This window comes from Pteropus medius, unplaced genomic scaffold, assembly GCF_902729225.1.
Source record: "Pteropus medius unplaced genomic scaffold, Ma_sr-lr_union100, whole genome shotgun sequence".
Taxonomy (NCBI): domain Eukaryota; kingdom Metazoa; phylum Chordata; class Mammalia; order Chiroptera; family Pteropodidae; genus Pteropus; species Pteropus medius.
The window spans coordinates 1-8,948 of NW_024352795.1; the positions used below are offsets into that span (position 1 = coordinate 1).

At 35.6% G+C, this 8,948-nt stretch overlaps 1 long non-coding RNA gene across 1 annotated transcript; it reads right to left on the reverse strand.

The window, feature by feature from the left end:
* Positions 1–970: 970 nt before the first annotated feature.
* On the reverse strand, positions 971–8,532 carry LOC120592351 (uncharacterized). Its single transcript, XR_005650104.1, has 3 exons — positions 7,995–8,532; positions 5,515–5,532; positions 971–987 (listed from the first exon to the last, which is right to left on the reverse strand). It is a non-coding gene; the product is annotated as an uncharacterized LOC120592351 (long non-coding RNA).
* Positions 8,533–8,948: the final 416 nt, after the last annotated feature.

The window sequence follows — 8,948 nt, forward strand, 5'->3', positions numbered from 1 at the left end:
CCTAACACTAATCCTAATACTAAAATTTACACTAACAATAACTTTGACCCTAACCTCTTACACTAAAACTAACCCCAGCCATAAATTTAACATAAAACAAACCCCAACCTTAACGTTAACCCTGACATTACCGCTAATCCTAACCTATAGCTAACCCTTACCCTAACACTAACCCTTACCCTATCATAAACTTAAACCTAACCCTAACTGGAAAGAGAAACATACCTTTAAACTGAACCTAAACCAAACCTTAATGGTAACCCTAAATCTAACCATAATTTAAAGCTAACAATAACCCTAACCCTAACACCATATCCTAAAACTAACCCTAAATCTAACGTTAAGTCTAAAACAAACCCTAAAAGTAACCCAAAGCCTGAACCTAACCGTAAAAATAAAGCTAATGCTGAACATAATTCGAAACGTAACCCTAACACTAACTCTGATCCTACCTTAACACTAAAGCTTATCCTAACCCTCATTCTAAACCTAACCCTAAATTTTATAATAACGATAACTCTAAAACTAACAGCTTACCCTAACCTTAATCCTAAACTTGAATCTAACCCTAACGCTAACCCTAACCCTAACCGTAAACCTAACCCTATATTAAACCTAATCCAAACCTTAACGATAACCCTAACCCTAACTTAACCTAAACGCTAAGTATCACCCTAACATTAAAAATAACTTTAATCTCTTACTTTAATCCTAACCCTAACCCTGACTCTACCATAAAACTAAAGCTTATCATAAGCCTAATTCTAACCTTAACGGTAGCACTAACTGTTACCCTGAATCTAATCTGAAATACTAAAGGTAATCGTAAGCCTAATTCTAACCCTAACTGTAAAATTTACAATAACAATAAACCTAACTCTAAACCAATTCCCTAACCCAATCGCTAAATCTAAACCTAAACTTAACTCTAAGGCTGACCTTAACACTAACCTAAATCTAAGCATTACCCTAAACCTAAATATAAACCTACCCCTAAACTAAAACTAACCTGAACACTAACGGCAACCCTAACCATAACCGAATCCTAACTTTAAGTCTAACATTAACCATAACTCTAACTCTTACGTTAAACCTAACCATAACCATAAACCTAATCGTAGACCTGAAGCTAACTCGAACTCTAACACTATTCCTAACACTAAACCTAAACTTAACAAAAGCGTAAACCCAAATTTAACCCTAACCTTGATCCTAACCCTAAAACTAAAGCTAATCCTATCCCTAATTCTAACCCTAACCCTAACACTAATCTTAAGCCTAAATTTTACACTAACAATAACCCTAACCATAATGCCTAACTCTTAACCTAAACCTAACCACAACATTAATTCTAAACCTTACCCTAACCATAACCCTAACCCTAACATTAACCCTAACCCTGATCCTAACCCTTAAACTAAAGCTAATTCTAACCCTAAATCTAACCCAAAACCTTAATTTTACACTATCAATAACCCTAACCCTAATCCCTTACTCTAACCCTAAACCTAAACTATAGCTAACCCTAACACTAACCCTATCCCTAAGCATAACCCTAACGTAAACCAAACCCGAACAATAACCCTATACCTACACCTAATACCAACCCCTTATTGTAACCATAACCCTAACCCTAACCCTAACCTTAACAATAACCCTGATCCTAATACTAAAACTACAGCTAAAACTATATGTAACAATAACCCTAACACTAACTCTAACTCTAATCTAAAATTAACCATAAACCTAACACTACCATAAACCTAACCTGAAGCTAAACCTAACCTGGCCCTAACTCTAAGCCGAACTGTAAACCGAACCCTAACCCTAACCTAACCATAACTCTAACACTAACATTAATTCTAACGCTAATCTCTTACCCTAAATGTAACCCTAAACCTATCTATCCCTAACCATACACCTATCCCTAACCCTAGACTTAACCCAAAACCTAAGCCTAACCCTAACCCTAACCCTAACCCTGACCCTAACCCTAACATGAACCAGAACCCTGATGCTAACCCTAAAAATAAGGCTAATGCTAACCATAATTCTAAACATAACCTTAACAATAACCCTAACCCTGATTCTAAAGCTAAGACTAAAGCTTACCCTAACTGTAATTCTAACCCTAACCCTAAATTTTACACAAATAATAATACTAAACCTAACTCCTTACACTAACTCTGATCCTAACCTTAAAACTAGAGCTAATAATAACCGTAATTCTAAACCTAACACTATCACTAACCCTAACCCTGACACTAACCCGAAAACTAAAGCTAATTCTAACCCTAAATCGAAACCTAACCCTTAATATTACACTACCAATAACCCTAAACATAACCGCGTACTCTAAACCTAACCCAAACCCTAATTTTAACTCTAAAACTAATCCTAAATATAACCTTAACCCTAAGCATAACCCTAACTTAAACTTATCCCAAACCCTAAACCCTAACCATAAACCTAACCCCTTATTGTCCCCCTCACCCTAACCTTATCCCTGATTTTAACTCTAAAACTAAAAGTAATTCTAAATCTACCACTAACGCTACCCTAACCCTAACTCTAACCTCTAAACGTTAATCCTAACCCTAAACTTAAGGACAACTAACACTGTAACAATAATCCTAACCTAATTTTAACTCTAATATAAACCAAACCCTAAACCTAAGACTAACCATAAATCTAACCCTAAGCTAAGCCTAACCTGATCCTAAATCAAAACCTGACACTAAACCCAAACCTAAACCAAACCTAACCATAACACTAACCCCAACATTAATCCCAACTCTAACGTCTTACCCTAAAACTAACCGACCCCTATCACTAAAGCTAACCCTAAACTTGATCCTAACCCAAACTCTAGACCAAAAGCGAACTCTAAACCTAACCCTGTACCTTAAACCTAACCGAAACCCTAACCCTGATTCTAACCCTAAAACTAAAACTAATCCTTACCCTAATTCTAATACTAACCCTAACCCTAAATTTTACACTAACAATAACCCTAACCCTTTAAATTAAACGTAACCCTAACCGTAATTTAACCCTAAAACTAATCATAACCCTACACTTAACCCTAACATTAAACCTAATCCTAATCTTAAACCTTAAACTAAAGCTAATCCTAACCCTAATTCTAACCCGAACCTAAATTTATACTAACAATAACATGAAAACTAACTTCTTATCCTAACCCTAAACCTAAACTATAGCTAACACTTAACATAACATTAACCAGAACCTTTCTCCTAACCCAAAAAATCAAGTGAATGCTAAAGATAATTCTAAAGCTAACCCTAACTTAACCATAACTGTGATCCTACCCTAACACTAACGCTTATGCTAACACTAATTGTAAACCTAACCCTAAATTTGACACTAACAATATCTCTAAAATTAACTACTTACCCTAACTCTAACCCTAAACCTAAAACTAATCATAAACAAAACACTAACCCCGATTCTAACCCTAACCCTAATGCTAAACCTAACTCTAGCCGTAACCATAAATCTAACCCTATACTAAACCTAACCCACACCCTACCGAAAACCGTAACCCTAATATAACCTAAACCCTAATCCTAACCCTAACAAGAATCCTAACTCTAAACACTTACTCTAATCCTAACGTAACCTGACTAACTCTAACTCTAACTCTAGACCTAACCCTAATGCTAACCTAACCATAACTCTAACCCTAACATTAATCCTAACTCTTACATCTTACCCTGAACAAAACCCTGATTCTAAGACTAACACTAACAGTAAATTTTAAACTAACAATAACACTAACCCAGGTTTATTACCCTAACCCTAACCTTAAACTATAGCTAACCCTAACTAACACTAACCCTTTCCCTAAGCATATCCGTAACCTACATTAACCGGAACCCGAAATATAACCATAAACCTACACCTAAAGTAAACCTAACCCGAACCCTAACCCTAACCCTAACCCTAACCTAAACCTAACTTTAACTTAACTCTAACCCTAACCCTAACACTAATCCTAACTCTAAACTCTTACCCTAACCCTAAACCTAAACATATCAGTAAACCTAACAGAAACCAAAATGCTAAACCTAACCCTAGCACTAATCCTAACCCTAACCCTAACCTAACCATAACCCAAACCCTAAATCCTAACCCTGACCCTAACACTAATACTAACTCTAAAATCTTGCACTAACCCTAACCCTAATATTAACACTGTCTAAAGCTAATGGTAACCCGAACCTGAAAATAAACCTAACCCTATTCCTAACCCTACCACAAATCCTGTTTCTAATCCTAAACATAACGGGAACAGTAACACAGACGATAACGCTAAACCTAACCCTAATGCTAACCGTAATCCTAACCCTAAGCTTAACCTTACCTTAAACATTATCCTAACCTAAACCTAACCCTAACCCCAATTTAACTCTAAAAGTTACTCTGACGCTAACTCTAAACCAACATCTAACCCAAACGTTAATTGTAACTCTAACACTAACATTATAACAGATCATAAGCCTAAATCTAAAGCTAATCCTAACCCTGATTCTAACCCGAATACTAACACTAATCCTAACCCTAAATTTAACGCTAACAATAAACCTAAACCTGACCACTTACCCTAAACCTAAACCTAACCCTAACCCTAAACATATACCTAACCCTAAAGTAAAGCTTAAACAAACCCTAATAGTAACCTCATCCCAAACTTAACACTAATCCTAACCAGAACGCTACCATTAATCCTAAATCTAACCTCTTGCCTTAAAGGTAACTCTTACCCTAACTATAACCCTAATACTAAGCCGACCGTAACCCTAACCCTAACCCTAACCCTAATTTAACTCTAAAACTAACTTTAAGCACTAAACCTAATGGAAAAATCTTTTCCTAAACCTAACCATAACCCTAACTTCAAATCTAAAACTAACCCTAACAATAAACCTAACCCTAAAATTAACCCTAACCCTAATTCTAACCGTAAAAAAGAGCTAAACCTAACCTTAATTCTAATCCTAACCCTAACACTAACCCTAACTCTGATCCTACCATAAAACTAAAGCTAAACCTAACCCTAATTCTACCCCAAACCTTAAATCATACACCAACAATAAATCTAACCCTGACTCCTTACCGTAACCCTATCCCTAAAACTACCCCTAACTAAACCTAACCTGAACCATAATGATAGCCTTAAGCTACCCTAAGACTAATGTTAAACCCTTAATCCTAACCCTAAAACTAATGGTAATCCTAAACATAATTCTAACACTAGCCCTAACACTAACCCTAATCCAAATTTTACACGTACACTAGCCCTAACGCTAAACTCTTACCATAACATAACACTAACAATGACTTTAAGTGAAAAACATGCCCTAAACTTAGCCCTAACCCTAACCCTAACCCGAACCTTAACACTAACCTCAACACTAATCCCAACTCTTACCTATTACCCTAACACTAACCCTAAAACTACTGCTAACCCTAACACTAACATGGCCTAACCCTAACTCTAACCTTAACCTAAACCTAACCCTAATCCTAACCCTAACCTAAACCAAACCCTAACACCAACCGTAACCCTAAAGCCCAACTCTAACCCTAACCCAAACCCCAACCTTGAACCTAACCTTAAAACTAAAGTAATCTTAACCCTAAGGCTAATCCTATCTTTAACTCTAAAACAAACCCTAACCCTAACCGTATTCCTAACATTAACCCTAAAGCTGATACTAATCCTAAAACTAAACCTAATCCTGACTGTAAATCTAACCCTAACCCAAACAATAAATCCAACACTAAATTTTAAACTAACAATAACTCTAACTCGACACCCTTACCATATAGCTAATCCTAACCCAAACTTTAACTCTATAACAAACCCTAACACAATCTCTGCAATAACATTAATCCTAACTCTGACCCTAACCCTAAAACTAAAGCTAATCCTAACTCTATTTCTAATCCAAACCCTATCACTAACCATAACCCTGATCCTAACACTAAAACTAAAGCTAATCTTAACATTAATTCAGAAACTAACTCTAATTTTACATTAACATTACGTCTAATCCTAACCCCTTAAACTAAACCTAAGCCTAAACCTAACGCTAAACCTAACCATCATCCTACCCTATCCCAATTTCTAACACTAATCCTATGTCTAACCACTTACCCTAACCCTAACCCTAACCATAACTCTAATTCTAACCCTAAGCGTAATGCTAACTCTAACCCTAACCCTAACCGTAAACCTAACAATAACTCTAACTCAAAAGCCTAAACCTAAATCTAAACTTAACCTTAACGCTGAACCTAAAAATAACCCTAACCTTGATCCTAACTTTAAAACTAAAGCTAATCCTAATCCTAATTATAACCCTAACCCTTACACTAACCATCACCCTAATTTTACACTAATAATAACACTAACACTAACCCTTTACCCTGAACTGGACCCTAACGATAAACCAATTCTAAAACTATCCCTAAACTTAACCGTAACACTGATATTAACCCGATCCCCTGATCCTAACCAAAAACCTAAATCATCTGAAACCTAAATCTATCCATAACCCTAACACTAAACTGAATCCTAACCCTAATAGTAACACTAATCCTAACTCTAATCTCTTAACCTAACACTAAACCTAAACAAAACCCTAACCCTAAACCTAAACTAAATCCTAATCTTAACTGTAACATTAATTCTAACTCGGACCTATTAACCTAACCTTAAACCTAAACATAAAACTAAACCTAACTCTAAGTCTAACCATAACCCTAAACCTAACCTTAAACCTAACTGTAACCCTACCCCTAAATTTTACAATAACAATAACCTTAACCCGATTCACTCACCCTAAACTTAACCTTAAACGTAATTTAACTGTAAAAATACCTCTAACCATAAACCTAACCCTAAATCAAACGCTAACCTTAACGCAAACCATAACACTCACTCTAAACCTGATTCTAATCCTAACCGTAAATTTAACACTAACAATAACCGTAGGTGTAACTCCTTACACTAACCCTAACCCTAATCCTAATGCTAACCAAAAACCTAAAACTAACTCTAACCCTAACATTAACCTAAACGTAGCTATAACCATAACCCTATCCCTAACCCTCACCCTAAACCTGAACCTAAACCTAAAACTAAAGTTAATTCTAAGACCAATTTTACCCCGAAACCTAACCTAACCCTAATCCTGATCATAACATGAGAACTAAAGCTAATTTGAACCCTAATTCTAACCCTAAACTTAACACAAACCCTAACACTAACACCTTACCTTAACAGTAAGTATAACGCGAACACTAACCCTAACCTAAAACTAACACTATCCCAAACCCAACCATAACCTAATCCTAACCCTAAACCTAATACTAAAACTAACACTAACACCTAACCCGAACCCTAACGCTAAGCCTGACATTGATTCTAATGCTAAATCTAAAGCTAATCCTAACCGTAATTCTAAATAAAACCCTAATGCTAACCCTAGCCCTAACTCCTTACCATAACCCTAACTTAACATTAACACTAACCCTAACCTAACCCAAGCCTGAACCCTAACCTTAAACCTAACCAGTCCACAACCTAAAACTAACCCTAACCCTAAACCTAACCATAATCTAACTCTAAACATAATCCTAACCCTAACACTAATCCTAACTGTAACCTATTATCCTAACACTAATACTAATCCTACCCTAATTCTAACCCTAAACCTAAAACTATCCCTAACACTAAATTTTACACTAACATTAACGCTAACCTTTACCACTTACAATAAAACTAATTCTAATACTAACCTTAACACTATAACTAACCCTAATCATGATGTTAAGTCTAACATTAATCCTAAACCTGATCCTAACCCTAAAATTAAAGATAATCCTAACCCTAAATCTAACTCTAACCATAACACTAATTCTAACCCTAAACCCTTAAATTAAGCCTATATATAAACTCTAACTCTAACAGTAAAACTAAAACTAACACGAACCCCTTATCCTAATCCTCACTCTACCCGTATAGTAAACCTAAATTTAACCTCTTACCTTAACCCTAAGCCTAAACAACCATAACCTAAACCTAACCCTAACCTTAACCCTAACCCTTACCTAATCCTAACCCTAATTCTAAATGTAAACCTAACTCTATGCTATCACGCTAACCCTAAACCTAAGGCTAAACCTAACCGTAGCTATAACCCTATCCTAAACCTAACCCTAACCCTAACTCTAACTTAACCTTAACTCTAACTCTACTCAAACACTAATCCTAACTCTAAACAATTACCCTAACCCTAATCCTAAAACTAACCTTAATCCTATCTCTAAACTTAAACTGAATATTAACACTACCCCTTACACTGATTCTATCACCAAAAGTAAAGCTAATACTAACCGTAATTCTAAACCTAACTCTAACAATGACCCAACTCTAAATTTTAAAGAAAAAAATAACCCTAACCATAACCACTTAACCTAATCTTAACTCTAAACCCATTGCTAACCATAAACCCAACCGTAACCCTTACACTAACCATACAATAAACTAAACCTAACCCTAACCCTAACCCTAACTGTACACAAACCCTAACTCTAACCCTATCCCTGAATGTAATCATAAAACTAAAGTTAATCCTAACACTAATTCAACCCTAATCCTAAATTTTATACTAAGAATAATACGAATCCTAACCATTACCCTAAACCTAAACCTAACCCTATATCTAACCCAAACTTTAAATGTAACCTTAACACTAAACCTCACCCAGATCCTAACACTAAATCTAAAGCTAATCCTAATCCTAATTCTAACCCTAACCTTAACACTAACCATAAACCTGATACTAACCCTACAACTAAGGCTAATCCTAACTTTGTTTCTAAACTGAACCCTAAATTTTACACGAACAAAAGTC